Raw genomic sequence first — 22,372 nt, 5'->3', positions numbered from 1 at the left:
GCGACGGCGAGGCGACAATAAATTAGGTGCGTTGAAATGTTTGTGTTGCGACGGTCGCGCGCATACATTAGCGGTGCGGGGCGCCCATTGTCCGCACTTGCCACCCTCGCGGCCGTGGGTGACCCGCAATTATGAGATAACATCGCCACATGTGTGATCACTTAACTCTTTTATCGAACACGGGAGATTATGTCGCTTAAGTCTTCTGAGTAGCTGTGGAGTCTCTTGATGCAGTGGATTACTGTAGCTATTTGTTGTGTCCATCACGTAAATGAACAACTTGAAGTTTTGTAATTCAGCAGAGAAAACTGTAACATCCACATCCACCAAATAATATTTGTGTAAAGCCCTGCTCTGAATTGAGGAGCGTGGTAAGAGACACTTAGGGATATAAAGCAATCAGACCTGAGTCGTCAGTTGTAGCAACGCTTGTATCTGGCCTCTTTTCAATAGACCTGTCGTATATCTCCTGAGATATAGGACTATAATCCTATCTGGGGTTGATTGTAAATGTCCATAGACATGACCATGTACACTTAGATGGACCGTTAGCTCGTTTGCTACATATATTAAGAAATCCTTACACACATACCTCATGAATATCACAGATGATGTTAAATGCACACATCCATCCACTTTTTCCAAAAAGAGACAAATATCGGCCAGTTTCTTTTTTCCCGACGTTTTGCCGAAAAGAGTGAACAATCGAGTTGATCGCGCGATCAGGGTTGCGCGTAATTTGGGGTTTGGGGGTTCCGTGTCTAATGACCAGATAATTGGCCGGCAGGTGCGCCGCACACCAGCCGTGCTGCAACGCCAGCATAGAGTAGAGATACTTCAGAAGTTCGGCTCTTGTAAATTGTTAAGCGAGGTTGAAACAACAAATATTCGATGAAATGAATCACAGAAACGGAAATAATCTTGATTTGTCTTATACAAACAATATTTTTTTGTCGCATGCAGAATGAGCAGCTGTTCTCTCATAATGAGAAAGCAAGTATCCGCAAAGTAAAGTATAAATGATTTATTAAAATATACATTTTAATCCGATTAAAACACTTTTTATTAATGTCGAAGCCATTTGCGTAAACAGACGTTTTCACTTTCTTTGTCTCATATCGATTGCAGATAACATTAATGGAATCATAAACATCAAAAGAATATCGCAGGTATTAGTAAAAGTGAGCAACGCTTAACATGACGTCACGACACTTGTGGGTCTTTAGAACCCTTAGTGTGATCGACTTTCTAAAGGGTTGACGCGACACGAGACAGCTGCCATATGAACTTCCGATACTTCTTTCGCCAGTTTTTGTGGGCAATGTGGGGATCTTCGGCAAAAAATCTAAACGCGAACTCTCCTTTGTTCTATATTAGTATGTATGTAGAGCTAATGTATTACCTTTGAGAGCGTTTCAATGCAGTGTTGTATGGTTTAAAGTTTATTCGACTATTCTAATTCAGTCGAAGACAAAGACAGTTGCTTAAATGATCTTGATATTACACACCGGAATCAAAAAATATAAAATAAATATTACAATTAACAAAGAATATAATCTTGACTGAAACTGGCTACAATTAACTCATTACCCTAAAATAAAATATTAGTTGTAACTTTTTATAATAAATCAGAAATTAACTAAAAATGGTAACAGTTTCAAATTAACCGTGAACCCACTATTTACCCTGCTCTTTATATAAAGTGGGCACAAGCGGTTGTAACAAAAAGCACCTTTTCCAAAACATCTGGGATGCCACCCGCGCCAGTGTCACAAAAACACAATGAAAAAAATTTCATAACATTTGAATATTCCCACAAAAAACAATTAAGACCGCCGCGCCTCACCTGTTGCGGCACGAGATACGACATTTGCATAGAAACATCATTCTAAGCCGCCCCACCTCATATTATTACTAAAGTTTTAAATAAAAAACGCTAGGGAATAGATTATACTGACAATGTTGTTCTCTGTACGCCTACAATTGATTTGACAATGTATGAAGCTGAAATAACGTCGCTCGGTGCCAATTACCTATGATTTTTATAGATTTAATTTTAAAATGCAACCTACTTAGATACGCAAGATATTATACAGTGATACTATACCACTACTTTTCATATCGCAATTTGTAAATATTAATAATAATATAATATAATAATGGAAGTTTAGAAAATGTGTGTAATTTTTATGTCAAAGATAAACCTTTCTATTGTTTATTATACTCGTACTTATAGACTTACATTGGTAATTGTAGATATCTTAGGATCAAGAATTCAAAAAGATTCTAAACCCCTAAACAGAAATGTGGAACCTATTAGATAAGTGCCTAGCGGGGAATCGAACCTAGGATCCTTTGCGTGACGGATCCGTATTATGATCATTGCGTCTATTCGTCGCGTACTTTAATCAATAACAAAGTAGAGATAAAATTCCCTTACAATATACCAATGTTGGGAGCAGGTGCATTTCAACCCCCGAGGACTTAGGCGGAATTCTCTCTCGTAATTACACTGACTGGTTGATACCCCTCTAGCTTCCCGGACGAAGTAGACAGCTTTTGTTAATAAAATTTGTTAAAGAAAGATTTCGTTTTAAAAATATTCGTTACTTTATATATTTATCTCATTATAGCTCTAAAGAGATAAAATTAAAATAGAACCGGGCTTGCACTACTAAACCTATTTCATTTAAACATTGATTAGTTAGAAATAAAAAAACAAACCCGCGCGAAAGCAATTTTTCCTTTATTGCCGCTTTTCCAGTCGGGTGTGTTTACACTCTCACGCGTGTCTCGCGCGCACACAAGAAATAACTCACTGCAGTTTCTTCATTACGCGTGCTCGTATCGATATGATATATGATGCAAGTAGCACGCGTGACGCGTGATAACGAACGAACGAATCCATTTTTAAAACATTTTTTCTCGTCGATTATTTGTATGGAAGAAACACCGCGTTTGTACTAAATACAGTTAGAAAACAATAAGCATAAAACAATAATTAGATGACTCTACCATTGTCTATTGAAATCTTCTAATCGCGAGCGTTTAATGTAAATATACGCTCATCTACCATTGTGGCTGGAAACAATCCACATACTGTGAATGCCTGATGACTAAGTCAGAACGGAGAGAGTCAGCTCTTGGGTGTTTAGATTCTACGTTGATTATGTGAAATAGCTTGAATTCTCTTCAGTATTGAAATGTGAATAAATTGTACCATCAAGACGTGCTTTGTATAAAGTGCTGTCAATTACTTATCATTTATCTAATTGTTTAATAAGATTATATAACAAGACGTTTTTCCTCTATTCATGTACTTACTGAAACAAGTGGTATTTATCGAAATAAATTAATATCCTGAATACAATGACGTTATCTTTTTAGATGAAACGTGCCTATAATTAGAATTCGAATCCATAACAGATCAACTCAATATTATCATTTTCAAAAAGTGTGTTCAAGTTCGTTCTCAAATTCCGAAAACACACGCAGTACTATATACTACACGTAAGGTTGTGTTATCGTCGAATAACGAAGTAATTAAATTTTATTTTGCACCATTCAGCTCATACATATTAATATTGTGAGTTGTAAAGAGACAGAATTTTCCTTAAATTCGTTTTATGTGTATAATACATATATGTATTTTACATAATTATGTAATATTTTATAGTGAGTGAAACCATATCACAAAAAATCTTTAGTATATGTATTGTATAACAGTTATTGCTTTGCTTTATTATACCTTAGATGTTTTTTGTTACCATGACAAAGTAAAAAGATTTCAATCTGATAAAAGATCTAGTACAGTTCGTAGGATTAGATTTAGAATAGATTTTGGCATAATGCCTACATGCCTAATGTCTATATTTCATGAAATCTCTAATTTTATAACAACCGAGTTTAAACATTTACTTTTGCAATGAATGACTTTCGCGAAAGAAAACAATACTTAATTTAGATAGAGCGTCATGAGAAATTGTCTTGAAATTTTCAAATAATAAAAAAACAGTTTTACGTTTCAAACCTACAGCTTTTGTTATAGCGACCATAGTAATACATAGATACTCCGTAAAAATCTCAAGTGTTTATCTATTACTGTTTAAGAGATAGAGCCGTGTGACGGACGCTTGGACAGCGGAGGCTTAGTAGGTAATAGGAGTTCGATTTACCTTTGTGGTGAAACCTTAAAAATCTACTAAATCTCTCAGGACAACTTCTGATCATCCTACCATAATAAAGTACTTGAATCATCTCAGTTAGTTAACAGTAACAGTAGATATTGATCAATACATTTGTTATTACTTCAAATTCTTCGTTTAACTCCTGTATACTGTCTTTATTTAACGCCATTTAAACTGCACGCGATCACTATTAACTTAATAAAGATAAGTATTACATACAAGTATGTAGACCAATTCTTTTTAACCGCGCTCCCGAGAATTCTGCGGTTTGCGGCTGAAAAAAATTCGCTACATGCCCTAAGGCCTAACGTGGCACAAACAAAAAAACTAAAGCATCTTGGTAATACCGTTGAAAGTAGGGATGCGACAATATATTTAAATTCCGATCTAAATCTAAAAATATCAATGTTTATCAATATTGATTTTTTGCTGATTCGATATTATCACATAAACAAAATTTTATATCGTTATCAAAATTTTATACATATACCTATTTAATAATACGACCTAGACCGGCAAAATCGTCAGATTTAATGAATAATAATCTATAAAATTATCAGCAAAAAAAATGGTTTTCCTACTTGAACATTTCGTGTTTATATTATCGTTATAGTTGACATGGCGTTGGAATTTTCGGTATCATCGCTTCAATAATATTACAGGATTTCGATATAAATATCGATATTTATATCTACAATTTCACCAGCTCGCATCCCTAGTGGAAACGCTTTGGTGGCGCTATTATGAGATATCGACGTAAACAGGTGCGGCGGCGCTTTGAAAGCTTGATGACCCCCGCATCTACGCATTGATACAAATTGGCTCGTTACCGCACAGTGCAAAAGCTCCACTTTAAATTATTTTGCAACATTGTTTGGGAGTATTTTATGTGTATAGCTGTTAATAAGCAGGTTTGGATTATGCTAATATTATAGATATACGAGATTCCACGCGCAACTTCACTCGTATTAAATTTTCTGTACATACCTATCTATATTTATCTGCTGGTGTAGATATAGATATCTTCTGTTCCATGAAGAGTAATCAACTTGGACGACACTTTACCTTATTATAGATCGATGGATAAAAAGGCGATAAATAAACACGGAGTGCGTTAAGAAATTTTGACATAAGTCGTATAATATTGTTATTTTAAGACAAAATAAATTAGAAAGTAGATATACTTTTCACCACATCCTATGATTCGTCCTTATACATTTTAGATAACGACCAAAAAGTAGATATGTTTATTATTGGTATTAAAACAGTGTAATTTAATGATGAAGTATAACATAATAATAAAGCTTTGATTCCATTAAATGTTACTGCTGCGTCAAGATTCACGCTAGACTTAACGGGTTAAAGTGATTAACGACAATTTACGATTGGTTAAGTAGCATGAAATTGTACAGTTGTGTTCATAAAAATGTGAAACATTCAGTAGTGGCTATTTTGCTGCTTTTAAATTATTTTGCACAGAATCGCAAGTAATGTAATGCTAATTAAACTGTTGCGAATGCTATAATTGCGACCATCTAATTAATCTTAAGTGGGTGGCCCATCATGACTATTTCACGGTTAGTAACGTTAACATTTTAAGCTTAATTTAGGACTACTACATGAAAATATAAAAAAATCGCTATAAATTAAATTGAGCAAAAAAAATAAAACGAGTATTTTAATACGGCGAAGTAGGTACTATAAATTACGCGGCGTCATTACCACGTCTGTTTTGTCATAAATAAGTTTAGTTTCTACGTAATTACCTACTCGTAATTTTATTTATTTTGTTCTGTTTGTAGTTACTTACAAGGATAACTTTAATGCAAATTAGGTATCATAATTATGTCAATCCAAATAAATGTCTTAATCAAGTAGTTGACATGAAAGCGACATCAATTTGTCAAATCTGCACCCAGTCGCCTGAAGCAACAGCTAACTGGATGGCGATGTGACGGGCGTCTGGCGAGGCGACCTCCCCTGCGGCTTTCGAGCTTCTGTGTTGAAATATTAGATGTCTCTTGTAAATATTGTTATTAAACTGACATAGTTCTCTTATAAATATAGACTTCAGATCCTAAGTGCATTATATGTAAAAAAATCTGTTGTAACGTTTCAGTTTATCCGTTCACATGAAGTACTATATTTAGTTACTATATTTAGTATACTATATTTAGTTATTTCATCCATTCTATCCATTTAAAATATCCATTAAATAATAAGATCCATTTAAAATAAAAATAAAACAACCATATAAACGTTAAATAAAACTTTAATAAAGAAATCTGAGTGAATATATTCGGAGTATTTAGCATTTCCGTGTTCTGCTTCATATTTATTTCAGGAGAAAACTAAGTAGTTAATAATGTTATATTAACTCCAGTACAAAGTAACAAAACAAAAGGCTCTTCCCTGCCCCGAGCAACGGATAGTTAATATAAATGTATGTGATTACAATGATGTGTAAACTTAGCGCCGAATTACAGTAATCGGCGCAAACTGAGTAGGCGAGTAGGTAGAGCACGCGAGTGCGCGGTAGCGTCGCCCGCGGCGCCAACTCGTGCCACTCGCGCCACTATTATGTATGGTAATCGCCAAATCGCTGAAACAAAACTAAACCCAACTAATGTCTTGACCGACGTAGATGTATATCGGATGTAGAAATGCCACGTTGTGACATTTGTTTGGGTATGTGGTTTGTGAACTTAGACAATTCGTTTACGAAGCAATAATAAAAAAAAATCAATATTTCACAGGCCTAACTATTTATTTATAAATAATGATATATTACATACCTACACTTTTTAAAAGGGACAGTAAAAATAACTGTTAATGAACTGTTAAAATTTTCCTGTTTAAAAATGACTGAGATGAATGAAAATTGGAGAATGCAAAAGCATATTATATAAATACAAGCTGACCCGGCAAACGTTGTGTTGCCATATAAATAAGAAACGTTAAGGGTGAACAACCCTTATCACTTAGGGATATGAAAAATAGATAGTAGCCGAGTCTCAGACTTACTGAATATGCATATAAAATTTGGAGAAAATCGGTAAAGCCGTTTCGGAGAAGTACGGTAACTAACATTGTGACACGAGAATTTTATATATAAGATATTGTAATAAATTTAAAACAATGTTCCAGTTTTTCAATTCAAAGGCACATTTCCCGATTTAAGTCTGTGCTGACCGCTCATATTCGTATCATGTATGTTCGTATGTTTTGACCGCTCGCGTGTTCCGAGCGATGCACCCTGCATCCATGCCCTCGGGTTATTATTTTCCGAACTTCCTTTTTAGGTATCAATTTTGCTTAAAAATAAAGGGCGTATTAAAAGTTAATAGCCACAAATCGCGTATAATACGTCTATGGAGGTTTGTTAATAATTTTACGATTAGACCTAATTACATTACAATATTTAAGTAACTAGTTAACGTAGCATACCATGAGGCCTAAAGACTCATATCCTATTTTATTATCCTTAATATTTCTATATGTTTTCTAGTAGGTACGTACTGCATTATTTATAAATTAGGTGTTAAGATTTCTCATCAGCTACTTATAAAACCTATTTTCGTAACTAAAATCAGCGAATAATTAATACGTGTATCAACACAATTAGTGAAATCATAATCTGAATATAGACCGTAAAGCGAACAGAAGTCACTGCATTGGACTAGATTAGTCAGTATCGGATACCAGAACCCCACTCACGTTTCTAAGAAAAAAATGCGATAGGTAAGTCAAGTGCAGATCAAATGTTTTGGTCTGAGTCCGCAAGGCCGCGGCCGGTCAGCGAGATACACACACAGAGACAACGTCTTATGGCGTCTGCACAAACTCGCTTGAATGATAAGATTCTGATCCGGCGACTGTAAGAGAACGTCTTATGTGAGCGAATATGTTGTGAAATAGTTAAACACTAGCAACCTTTGAAAAGATCACCGTGAAATCTAAACATATTGTCATAGTAATATTAACTTTAAATTTCGAAAATATTTCACGATATTGCATTTTAGCTCTTATTCATAATTATTTTCCAAGCAAGACATCTGTCTGGTACAACTACCACAACGTATAAAAGTTGTAACTGAGATCGACCATATATACTTTCTTCTTCTACTTCAGTTGCACCATAGTAAAGAGAGAAGCGAGCGCGCGGATATTAATGGTAACGCGTGCCGCTCAGTTCCGGAGAGATTGTAAAATCGCCATTAAATGCGACGTTTTGTATAGTTAGCCAGTTGCAAATACCGGAATCGCACCCCAAATCAGGTTTCTAAGAATAAAGTGACAGATAGGCAATTCTATCGCAGTTTGTATTGGATCCGTCGGCAAGGCCGGTCACAGTCACGCACACAGACAGCGTAGACACGTGCGTAAGGTGGATTGTAATGGTAACACACATGAGTCACCGCTGAATCACTTTCACGTCTTGATTATCTTGTAACTAGTTTCAACAAGGAATATCCTAATTACGTAACAATCTTGACTTGACTTGATTGACGAAATAGATGCATAGTTCCTACCTACAATATTACAAGCGATAATAATAATAAGTAATAGATTAAGTAATATTAGGTTTCTTGAGAGATGTATACCTACTAAAATACGATTATTATTATTAAACAAGCTCCTTAGAAGCGATCTTCTAAGGAGCTTGTTTATACGATATGTAGGTTGAGTAGTAGAGAGTAATATCTGGCTTTAACTCTAGTAATCAATATCATTACATATCAACATTAAAAGTTGATTAGTAAAGAAATTGATTTCTTTGAGATACGCATAGTTTTATTAGATAACAATAATTATAATATAACAATTTTATCAGATATCGAAGTAAATAATAACTAGTGCCTACCTAGTGGTACCTAATAACCAATCAAAACATACAATTGATATTTTCTCCCTTAATAACGCAATAATCTACGCAAATTCTTTATACTCCTACACAACAACATACTTACAATATATTTTTTCAATGTATTTTATTATTATTTTAGCTTACTTTAAACGTAAGATCGTTTACCATGTTGATAGGGAGCAAGAAACACCAAATTAACCGAATGAAATTACCGGCCGTTTAGTCTTTGTAATCGATAACCGTTTAAGCATCCAGATTACTTACTCGTATAGACTGGATAAGGTGGTGTGGATCCGTAGAAGACCCAATTTATCGCGCTACTAAATCATTGGACAAAAGCGCCGCCGATCTAAATCGATTTGTCCAAATTATGAGAGCGGCTGTCGAATAATTCGGCCAAAGGTGCCCGCTGCCCTACTCCCTGCCTGTTTAAATATTGACCCAAAGAGAGAACAAAAAATGTTTTTGGCAATTTGGGATTTCTTTTTTAACGTGCTTCTATATTCGAATGATGTATAGCTTTTGTACATTAGGTTTTCATATCCGATGAGTAACAGTTTAGAGAAGGAATTTAACAAAATATAGAATTTATAAAAAAAGGACAATTGAGCAAATAACCATATTGTATGACCAAAGAGGTTATTTCCTTGTTTAACATAACTTATTTCTTATTTTATTGCATAAGGCAGAGTAAGTTGAAACTAAGGGAATGTATGATGTGGTTTATTTTAACAATCGAGGAAGTTGAGCGGGTAAACCCCGCGGAAAATCAAGCATTACATACCTATTACCTATATCGTAAGGGGTAAACAAAATAGTATATTTTAATGAAAGCCCAAAAACAGCGATCGTTCAAAATATATAAAACGTTTAAAATAAAATCTAACGTTATCCTAAACGGAAATTTCACAAGCAAAGGCAAGGTGGCTAGGGTAACAGCCGGAATGACTGGCACTAATGATTCGGGGTAGATTAACAATTTCATCAAAAAACACGGCATACTCCGTTACGGCAGGCGCACCATCTGTCGGCTTCGTGAAACACACGCCGTGTTCACTGGCCAATCTCGAGGGTATGTCAAAACATTGGGCAAATGATCTTTAGAGGTCTTCGCCCTTGTCCACTAGTAGCAAAAAACCTTAATTAGGCGGCCGTATACATTTTTTAAATAGCTTCGCGCATGAATTGTTATAAGGCACATGACCTGCCCTTTTTAATAAAGAAAGTCGGTGAACTCTACATGTCTAAAATATAGCTATATTAAATTATAAATAGGGGTACCCCTAAGCATAAGCGTGAAAAGAAAAAATATATGTTTTATACCAGACGCCCCCTTAGCATAGGTAGGGTAGGAAACAATTTTTATTTACTTATTAATGATAAGGTTTTCTTATTAATGCTACTTACTAATGGTATGGCTTAGGTAATTCTAACCGTAATACTTTTAGATTTTCCCCTTTCACGTCAGGACACAAAAAGGGACGCAATGCAAAGACGGAAATAGATGCGATGAAGTGTCGATCTCAGTGACTGTTGAGCAAAGAACTTTACGTTCATTGTGAAAAAGAAGATAAAATATTACACTTTACAAATTTATTTATTTAATACCAACTAATGCAGAGTCTACGTCAGATTATGATCTCAATCGCTATAACATTATGAAATCAGGTGTAAATCAAACAGCGATAGATTAGTCACCGAGGTAATGACCTCAAAACTTACTTAATTATAATAAAAGCTGTACCTACACATAAATTTAATACATTATTTATGTGACAATTACATGAGCTACTTAAAAACATACAAGTTGTGTATATAAATTTATAGATAAGATACATATGATATGTTATGTATAAGAGAGAATTCTCAAGCCCCTTAACCTTCTTGCACCCTGTGAATGGACTTTTTAGTTTTCAAACAGATTCCAAGGTACGTTCGGAGATTCTAAGGTAATCCCTAAAGATTTCTGAGTAAATACACCCCAGGACAGTAAAAGCCTGGACTAGACTAAAATTAAGCTAAAATAAGTCTGTTCTGTTTCCAGTCTTAACTTAAGTCATACAAAGAGACGACAGATAATCATTTTATACTTTTTGCGGACATAACATACTTTATTTTACATTTCTAAAAAAAAGTAAGAGACAACTTCCTAAGGTATTTATAATCCACTATGTTTCGGGACCTCCCAACAGTTCCTTCATCCTGACATAAGGTCATTACCAGAGCCACCTCGCCAAATGACGGCATAATGACTTTGGAATTGTGTTAACGCCATTTTGTGAATAAATATTGGGCGAATTACGGACCTCATGGCGCCCACCTGCTTTGTTGCTAATAGTTAAACGCATGTGTTGACTGATTGGTGGGGACACCATGTTCTGTGGTTTTGGCAGTACATTCCTAGTTTTGAGTCTTGTCTACACTAATATTATAAAGAGGAAAACTGTGTTTGTTTGGTTGTAATGAAAAGGCTCAAAAACTACTGGACCGATTTTAAAAATTCTTTCACCATTCGAAAGCTACATTATCCACGAGTAACATAGGTTATATTTTATATGAAATATATTTGATAAATACATTTTGAAGCGGTACAAAGTTTGCCGGGTCAGCTAGTCTGAGATATTATGCGCATTGAGTAAAATATTAGATAGGCATGAATAAAATATATCAGAACATTGGTTTATTATACACTCTCTATTTAATTTTATTTCTGTCATAAGCATAAGATATTAAAATCTACATAGAGAAGATTCTACTTACATGCATATTAAAAATCAAAATTATAAGGCAACTGCTATAATTATGTATAGTTAAACGTCTTTGAAATACTCGTAATGCGAGTAGTTATAAACATCGTAATTTATGTATTATCATAACTTATTTTATTTCAAGTCAACGCAAATAAATATAACTAAATGCGAAACATAACCATACTTACCTTATTTTAATGCGCAAGTAAATAAGTGTTGATTTTCCCTTTGTAATTTATGTCATTAAAATCATATTCCTATTTTTTTACGTCAATGTATCTACCCTATTATTAGGATCCTTTCAGAATATCGCCCTTATTAACAATGCGTGAAACCAGAGATAAAACACCGCCGCGCCATCTGTTTCCATTCCTATACACGCGAAAATTTATTCATACTTAATTTAATTAGACAAGCAAGTTTTTTGATTTTTTTACCAAAAAAGTATTATTAGCGAAACCGTCTCTTGAACTACTAATTTTCACTTTGTATTAAAAAAGCGTAATTAAGTTCACTTAATTAGGGTAACCTAGTCCTACAGTTCTGTCTTAATATCGTAACTAGGGTTGTGGCCGTTTAGGCGAGCTAGTCTGTACCCTTACCAGGAGTTTTTACGTTTCGACAAATATGACTGTTTTGGTATTTGTTTACGTATTTGTCCATACAAATTCCAATCAGCGCCCCTAGCGGATTGTGTCAGAACTAGAAAATCATATGGGCCAATACGTAAACAAATACCAAAACAGTCATATTTGTCGAAACGTAAAAACTCCTGGTAAGGGTACTGGTGCCTACGGCCTTGCATATAACGATATAACGATAGCACATAACTAGTGTATTTGGGTATTGTGGGGGTCTATTAACATTACGAGACGCTTAAGTAACTAGTGGAGATATACTATACATTTCTGATAACTAAAACATAGTGAAACATAATGAACTGCTAAATTTAATAATTTTATAAATTAAATATGTATATTTACTATAATATTTGCACTTATTTTTTATTCCAAAAAGTACTTAGTAATTTTGCATTATCGGGTTGACAAGCACATGTCCCCGAATGCCCGCGAAATGTCGTTTAAAATAAATAAATAGAAAACATGGTATTTGTATTATTTTAATCAATCTTAATTTTTATCACCAATAATTACTCGTAGGTTTCAAAGACCATTGTCTATCTACATTGTGCTGAAAGCACCATGCAACCTGAAACGGATTAAAAGCCTTCATAGTCTTAAAAATATTGCAAACAGATGTTTGGACTTTTGGACCAATATCTATAAACAATAACAATGAATTGGACCAAACAAAGAATTTTGCAAGACTCTTATTGCACCTTTATTGTTAGTCGCCTGATCCTATGGTAATAATTATGGTAAAATTGTGCTGAAAGGACCATGCAACACCTGAAACAGATTAACAGCCTTTATGAACTTAAAACATGTGGCAAACAGATGTTTGGACTTTTGGACCAATATCCATAAACAATAACAATGAATTTGACCAAACAAAGATTTTTGCAACACTAATTACACCTCTTTGTTATAGCCCTGATCCTAAAGCCCAATTGTCTTTGCTTTATTACTGAAGGCGACACCTGAAACGGCTTAGGAAAATGAACTTAAGACATATGGCAATTGGTGTTGCCAATTTAAACAATATAAATAGACCCAATTGGCTACTTGACACTTTTTGGGAAAGTGTTTTAATGAATTAGTATACGTATTATATATGCCTTTCATTGATCACTTTTTCGAAAAAAGGGCTATTTATTAATAAAAAACAAAGTTTCTTTACGGTGAACGGAACGTCGCGTTAAATCAGGCGGTCAAGTGTCATTTTATGGCGAAACGTCATTATACTGTAAACAAACAACGCTCGGAAGAAAATAGGGAGTTATTTAGCTTTTATAATTAAAATTGAAATAAATGACAAGTTATAAGACGTGTGCAGTGACGATGTGTACAAGTACGATCGCTAAATATCCTAACAAATTTGCTTATACACGTTCCTAAACCGAAATCTCATAAACGTTAAAAGAACTTGCAGACAGAGGATTCAAACATATAATAGAAGTATTAATGAGAAAAAAGAATAAGGAGTGATTCCTCTACTCTAAATCATCAAACCCGGATGTAATCAGAACAAAACAGCAAGTTAAAGTATTCATATATTATAAAGATGTCTACGATAAGAATAGAGATAGAATAGTATTAGTTAAGAATAAAATAAATGAATTAAAAGACGTCTACGAAAATTCTCTATTTTAAGGCCTCATTCTGTAATTAATAAGAAACAAACTATTTCGATGACTGAGTTATTATTACTTGTGCACGGATTAACTTATAGGACTGTATAATTAAAAATACATGATTTGCTAATTTTAATCTTTTATTAACCGACTGCTTTGTTTGTTAGGTTTATATGGGTCTATTATTGAGTACACACCGTAGAACTTTTGTATATATTTATACACTTTTGTGAACTACTACAGATAAACTCAAAGCATTTTGAAGCTGTTATTTTCTTGTATATTGAAGCTCTTACTAAGCTGAATTTTTGTGCTGCTTGAGTGTGTACTTTCTTCATTTTTAAAAGTATTTTCTGTAACAACTAGATATATAATTTTTATCATTGTCATTTTGAGAAATCTGTAGTGCAATAACAGCAACTGTATGGTCATTTTCCTTCCTTCATCTTGTTGGGTAGGGTACTCAAGTAAAGAACTACTATTTCCCATTTCCTTTACTTTATGTACTTCAGTGCTGACCACCTTTGAAACTTTTGGTTCCTCACTTTCTATGACTCCACATTAAAAATGCTACTGCATGTTTGCTGCCTCCTTGGGAGGCAGGACAGTCATCACATTTAATAATACTTTGTTTTTCATATACAGTCATGGACACTGAGCATGACTTTTGATGTACCTTGTATTCAGGACAACTTTTACTTTTCATGAAACACAAACTTGCCTGCCTCTTAAACTGCACATAGCCTATAGCGTCGTCACTATACGACTGTCGCGAAGATCTGAAAATATAAATATAACCAATAAATAACCTTAAAGCAGTTCACATAAGAATATAAGTATAGTTTAAAAAGCTTGATAATCACTTAAACACAACCTTTCTTCTATCGGAAATCGGTTAAGAAATGTTTTAAATGTCCGAAATGATTAAATGTAAATATAAAGAATATTTTACTTACGTTGTTTATTTGTGATTTCCATAGGTTATTTCACGGAAGTTTTTGTATTCATTTTTATTTATTGCATTGTATATCTTCTTTAAGCAGATTTACGCTATCAGCTTTAATATACTATGGATTCATTTCGGTTCACAACATAAATTCAACCAACTCTAACAGCAAACGATATCATTTTTATTTGTCTTGTTTATTATGCATGTGGTGACGTCACATAACATTTAAGGCAGCACTGTCGCCGTTTTGGGATTTAAAATCCACAGATAAAAAATCGAAAATTTCTTTTAAAAAATGAAAATACTTAGAACGTATTAAAAATTAAACTAAATACTGCATAATTTATGTTTACTTATAAGCTATCATATTGGATATATTTCATATTTTATTGTTATAACTGTCAAGTACCCAATTTTATATGACATCTAGACCCAATATAGCCCGTTGATATTCAAATTAGGTAAAACTATGACAAAGGAAAACTTACTCTTGTATGGAACCATGAATATGCGAGTTTGATTCGTAATTTGCATATATAGTAGGTAGTACTTGATATATAAATAATTTTTAGGCATTTTTTAAATCGGAAATCTATAAATGTAAGTTATCATCAGTGCGGTTAAAATAGGTATCTATAGTTACCAAAATCATCCCGTACAGCTAAACGAACAAGTGCAACAAGGTTAGTGCCGCCCATGGACATATGTATTATATTAGATATTTCTACCTGAGGTCGGCCACAGATGCGCCGCTACCCCTGAGGACTAAGCTGGAACGCCTTGGAAAAGTCTGTCTTCCTTACCACACCCTTCAAACCGGAACACAGCAGCGCCTAACACTGCTGTTATTAGGTAGAAATAGGTGTGGCGGTGGTGCCGCCGGAGTCGAACCACAAAGGGTTCTACCACCTTCTAGTTGTTATAATATCGCACACATACAAACTCATCAATTCAATTTACTTGCACAGAGTTACCATTACACACCCACAATTAGTAAATGAAATCTGGCTCGAACTAAGTTATACTTGGCAAACGCTAATACCGAATGTAAGCATATCTAAGAGGTGTTCTGCCGAATATCCCTTAAGACAATGAAAATAAACAACGTGAATAGAAACAGAGAATTCGCATGTTACCACACATAATTTATTTTCTACTATTGTTCCATTATAGTCGTTGAGTAAGACCGTAAGACGCCAACATTCCCAGGGATTTTCTTATTAATAGATGTCAGCGTACTATCATAAGAATCTTTATCGATTAATTATTAAGTATGTTATTATGTAATGCACATAACGGCGGGGGTAAAGCCTCAGTGGTTCGACTTCGTAGGCATGATGCATCGGCATCGCCGCATCTATTTCATTAATCATAGTAGATAATATTAGTGTTAGCAAATTGGAATAGGTAATTAGTGGAATTTGAAAAAACTGGATAATACTATTCAATCCTTAAAATCGTTATTTTGTAAGCTTTTTGAATGTCAAGACCAGCCCTGTGTTTTATTAAATGGTTTTTTAGTGAGTCAGTAATTATTATTTCTTCAATATTCTCTGAATAATAACCAGTAGGTAAATTACAAAACAATTCCAAATACTAAAATCAAAGAACGAACATTTTTTACACTCGTAAGTATCGGAACTATAGGAAACGGAACTTCCCTCTCCAATAAAACCATAGAATTCAACCACCACTCCCGCCCGGCAAAAAAAAATAACGCGGTGTGTTCGACCGCACGAAACTAAACTCGACGATCGTCCCCCTGACCGACGAACTCACGAAACAAACGAACTAAACAACTCAGTCTGCTACAAGCGTTCGAAGGGGAAGCGTGTGTCGCTCCCGTTCACATTGTCGATCACGATATCGTCTTTACGTTCGAAATTCAAATTAAAATAATATTTTTTAATATTAAGTAAACTCATCTACCTCATTTAATTGATCAAATAGTGACTTTTAAGTGCAGTGAAATTAGTTTTACGGTTTTTGATAAAAGTTTACAACTTATTACTGCTGCGTCTTCTAATTCGGAAATAATGGGTATGTATATTGATGATTATTTTTAATATTAATTCATTTATTTGCCACCTTTTTCGTTATTTATTACAGTACTTTTAATTCAAGTTTTATTTTCACTTTTAAGAAACCATTCACAATATTTATAAATATGAAAGGTAGTAGTAATCTTTGCTGTTTATAAAACTAATGTGATATTTTTTATTTACTCGTACTTTATATAACTTTCGAATTTTGTAAAGAAATAATAGAAATAATTATATTTTTATTAAACTTGACTAGATAAAATAATTCATTTTAATCTTTGATTTATTTATTGCCATTGCTATGTATAGGACAACAAATATGTTTTGATACTTTACATAATTTTATTTTAATTATTTTCCATGCATAATGTTTACGTGATAATTTATGCCAAGTTACTTATAGACTTTCAATTATATTTAAATAAAATAAATGATTTTCTGTCGTTTATAATATCGCATATTTTTTAGCACAATAGTTTGAGCTCTTATTAAATTTACGTCTTATTAAACTTATTAAATTTGTTAATATATTAAATTTACGATAAACATTTTTTAATCATCTATGGGTATGTTTTGGATAAAACGGACATCCACCTCACCTAAAAATCATGTTACAATTTCCAAAAAGAACAGAAGCCCATTGCAGGCTCTGTACCCCAAAATCAAAGGTTATCTCTTCAAATCAAAAGAATATAACGCAAATATTGTTAGTAGCTATAAGACAGAAAAAAAATGTGGCAGCCGTGCCGCCACAATTACATGACAATGGGTTCTTCCACTCTAGACCCCTCTTATGTAACAATATTTAAATATTATTTTTAATCCATTAAATTAATTCACATGGAAGTAGTATTGAATAAAGGATTCTTTACAATATAATATTGAAATTTATTTAATAATTGTGAGAAGCATTGTTTTAGATTATAATCACTCATATTACAATTGCTGTTACGCTAGAAGTATCTATGCTATTTAAAACATAAATTATCATCATATCTCATGTTTTTATTTATTTATTTTAAAAGGGTGTGTTGTCGTAAATAGCACTATGTGGCTTACTTAAATTTATGGATATAAACAAAATCATACCTTAAAACAAAATATAATACTGTAACTCAACAATTACTTTAAATTATAAATGTATGGAGTGGCACGTGCCCAGCTACTGCTTATCCAGCCAGTCCCATTGGACACAAAAAGGTTTACATTCAAATGCTATGATCCTGGTATTTCTATTACAAACTTTATGATACTAAAAATTGATATACTTATCTACATAGCTTTAACAAACTTATAAATAATAAATTACAATCCTAATAATGCCTTTACCGTGTTGAATTTCGTGTATGGCCTTATTTAAAATAATATTAAATCTATCAGTGTCCTTTATAAAGTTATGTTAAATGCTCTTGTAGGAATATTTGGCAAAGGACGATAGTTAGTAACTTAATTTTTACTTCTACTTGTGTGTTATTTTTCATAACAACACTATTTTGACATATTTCATTTACAATGTCTACATTGAGTTATTTCAAATCCTCCTAATGCCGTAAATAAATTGTATCCTTAAGGTGTCCGAAAATATTTAAAAAAACATTAACATCTTTAACTTCTGTGTCAGTTGTAATCGGAGTGACGGATTCATGAAATCGATTGAGAAGCATTCGGTTCGATATCGACACAAAATAGATAATTCTTTTCACCTAAAATCACGAGCGTACATAATCGCCTGGGAAACCCAGCCTGATTTATGCTCCATTTTTTATGTGGATCAACCGCTACCAACTTCACGGTATGACACTGTATTGATATGAATCTCACTAACCATCGGAATTTAACGCAAACGAGACCACTTACATGCTTAATCTTGACATGACTTAAGTTAACTAAGCAATTGGTTAAAGTTATGTTAATCACCATTAATCAAAGTCCACTGTTTACCTCGTCGTTCGGCAAAATTAAACATTGAAAGAAATGTAGCAAATGAGCAAATCTTCATTTTAATACCAATACGTTCTATTTATATATTTGCCAGATATGTATTCACATCGTATAGGAGTTGAAGGTTACCTGCTCAAACTTGTCAAGACAAGCACTAGCGCGTGCCTCCTGGGGCATATTTATCAGACCTGAGTAATAAATTTCAACATTCAATAAATGAAATAAATTGTTCTATCTTTTTGATATCAAATCAGACATAAAGATAATGGAATCATTAAATTAACATAATACATTAATACCTATTATACCAATCTTAAAGCGAGGAGCCTGTTTCTTTTATAATATTTGTTTAAATCCTATACTCGAATTCCGCAATTCATTTGCTTCCCGCTTGCAAAACGTATGGCGTACTTTCTCGGCATCGTAATAATGCAAAGAGACTTGAAGAGATTAGAACATAATGGTGCGGAGGTGGGCGCGTGGGAACGCTCCCAGCGTTCACGTGCCCAACACATCATTCCATTACACCAAATCTAACATTAATATGCTAGATTTAGATAAACCTTCACTCACAGCATTTAACTTAGAAATGTTACCTTTTTATAGCGAAAGCGAAGATACAAAAGGTATGGAAGTTTTTGATTTATCTGATTTTATTACGTGTAAAATTAATCCAAAACTGGCCAATTAAATACTTAAATTAAATCATGATTCATAATCAATAATGACAAAAGGTAAATATCCTATCCTGAACAGTGTCCGCAGGCTACGCGGCTTTAATCAGTCTTGGACTTTGATATTTTAATATTTAAAACAAGCATTGACAAAAAATTAAACGTTACGATTGAATTGAGGCCATTGTGCATATAATATAATACATTAATCATGAATAATAATGTAGTCTATTGAAATGTGTGGTGCGTCGCGTAGGCTCGCTCGTTTGACGGGCAATGGCAATAGTGCCTAGTTAGTGGTTCCGGATACGTATCGGACGTGTCGGATGTCGACGTGAGTCACGCGGCGCCCACGCCGACCCACCGCACCCACTGGCGCCCACTGGCGCTCGAACAGCTTAACTACCAAAACTTAGTAAGTTTTCATAGTTAAACTATCAATATTACAACAATATGAACAAGCGCCATCCGAAGAAGGTTTGTAAGGCATCATGACCCCCTTAAAACGTAAAAATTAAAATACCTTCTCGTAAATTTCGTAAATAAAAACGCTATTAATAAAAATGTGTAATTGAAGTAACGTATGTATTCAGTAAGCTCAAATAAAAATATATAGATTATAAACGCGTAACAAATTAAGTGGTCCTAATTAACCAAATTTCCCCAATGAACGAAAATCAATATTTAATTTTTTAAGAAAGTTTTTATTGTAATTTTTAGTATTCTTCAATTTTTTATTAACGAGAAAATAATTATTGTACATCTTTTATTAATTAGTACATACTATTTGTTCTCCTACAAATAGTGCACAAAAATATCAAAACTTATTAATCCTGCTCCATGCTATACTTATGAAGGTCAAATGCCCTACAGACTGATTAATTTAAGTAATTTTTACTACATCCATATTTTTGGTTTAAAAAATTCAAATTGTGTTTTATTTTGTTTTCTTTATCAATATTTTTATTTACATTATCATTACACTGGCATTAAAAAATACAATCGATCCAGTTGTTATGTATATTATTATTTATGACCTGACTATCTACGTACAATTATGTAGGTATTCGATATTATCCACCCGAATGATCGAAAATGGTAATTTATTAAGGACATGTTTGAGTTTATTTACGCACATTACACAAATACTCTAAATTTTATATACCAAAGATCGAAATTTGGCCATTTATAATCGATCTTAGGTAGGAAATACATAGATATATTATTAATAACGGCGTTGTTAAACACGTACTGCACTGGCAGTATTATTGATAACAAACAGTACACATACAGTTTGCGGATAAACACATGGTGCTTACGAACCGCTAGCAACAATTTTATTGACGCTAGCAACAATTGTTTCGCGTCGTCGACTCGGTTGTCGGCACTTGTCGCACGCGGCGCTTTCTAAATGAGTCGCGGATATCGGCGGCCAGATTTAGCGGAGTCTGCGCCGCGTCTAGGCTATTTGGGTTTTGGCATTGGACAATTCGTATCTCGTGGGAATCCGAGTTGAACGACTGGGGAGACAATGCGGTTGTCCGGTGGCATCGCGGCTCGCGTAGGGATGGGCTGTGTGGATCAATGCGTAAATTACGACGAGTAAATAGGTATTGAGATATTTGTAAGTAAGGGAATGTGTTGTGGTCATACTTGTGCTATCATGTATTACAGTATTTGCATTTTTGCGTAGCGCGCAGGACCGCGGCGCGATTTTCCTATCGAAATGAACTAAAACTGTGACTCAATTGTCATTATTAATGTCCTAAGTGACCTGTCGTGACCTAAGGTACCTATACTAATACTTAACAATGTGACTATAATAAGGATAAATATTTATTAATTCGTTACACAACTAAGTATACATTTATTAAATACGCCCATGGCTCTCTGCTATATGCAGGATTCGTTGCAAAGCAAAGTTAGGAAACTCAAGCGCGGGCGGTCGTTGGTACACCATGACTAGAGATTGGTTCATAGTCGATTAATGGTGGTACACCACTATATCAGATGATCACTATACCTGCACTACTACAGCGTTATGGAATATTCTCATAATCTCCAATCAGTATAAAGGAAACACAATTCCATTAATTGGTCACTGACCTGATTGATATTATGTAATAAGTATGATATTTTTGTACATCCTTATTCATTATAAAAAATTGCCAAAATAAAGTTGAGTTTACGAAACACATTAACTAATACTTACTAATGATTTATTGCCAATTTACAAAATTATTTGCGTTAATGGAAAGTGCGTTGATTATTTGCGTACGTGCAAAATGTGGGATGAATTTCTTCCTGAGGTATTCCCTGATCGCTATGACATGGGGCTCTTCAAGAGGGATGCAAAAAGTGCTCTCCTTCAAAGCCGGGGATGCATTGGCGACTCCTCCGTTGTTGCAAATGTCCATAGGCGACGTGACTGCTTTCCACCAGGTGTCGTTAGGCGTGAATATAAAAAATAAAATATTTGATGTTTATAAAAAAATCTTGAGAATGCCATCTCTAGTCTCTACTAGAGCAGTCGTTCACCGGCGAGCCACCCACCACCGCCGCCTCTCACTCTACCCACAGTCCTGCCATAACACACCACACATAACATCACTAATTCATTACAACTAGTTTCAACATTGTCTTCCCATATATTTAATTGATGGACACAAATAAAAGCCTTTTCCATATTAAAATCTTAATTAAATGAA

The 22,372-nt window shown here is 33.9% G+C and overlaps 1 protein-coding gene and 1 long non-coding RNA gene across 3 annotated transcripts in view; one reads left to right on the top strand and one right to left on the bottom strand.

The window, feature by feature from the left end:
* The window catches only part of stet (stem cell tumor), a 127,611-nt gene that overhangs the window by 92,447 nt on the left and 12,792 nt on the right, over window positions 1–22,372 (top strand). The window contains exon 1 of one of the 2 annotated variants that reach the window (XM_073075800.1): window positions 16,742–17,047. The exons of the other annotated variant lie outside the window; for it this stretch is intronic. The gene's annotated coding sequence lies outside the window, so the exon portion shown is untranslated. Of the gene's footprint in view, window positions 1–16,741; window positions 17,048–22,372 lie in introns of those variants that run through there. 2 annotated transcript variants of the gene reach the window in all.
* LOC140744259 (uncharacterized) lies at window positions 14,181–15,421 on the bottom strand. The gene is made up of 2 exons (XR_012102539.1): window positions 15,015–15,421; window positions 14,181–14,837 (listed from the first exon to the last, which is right to left on the bottom strand). It is a non-coding gene; the product is annotated as an uncharacterized LOC140744259 (long non-coding RNA).

The sequence above is a fragment of the Epargyreus clarus genome, unplaced genomic scaffold (genome assembly GCF_041222505.1).
Source record: "Epargyreus clarus isolate Ecla_fem2 unplaced genomic scaffold, WU_Ecla_fem_2.2 ptg000008l, whole genome shotgun sequence".
Classification (NCBI taxonomy): domain Eukaryota; kingdom Metazoa; phylum Arthropoda; class Insecta; order Lepidoptera; family Hesperiidae; genus Epargyreus; species Epargyreus clarus.
Note: the sequence above shows the minus strand (reverse complement) of the source record. Positions and strands in the feature narration are given on the sequence as shown.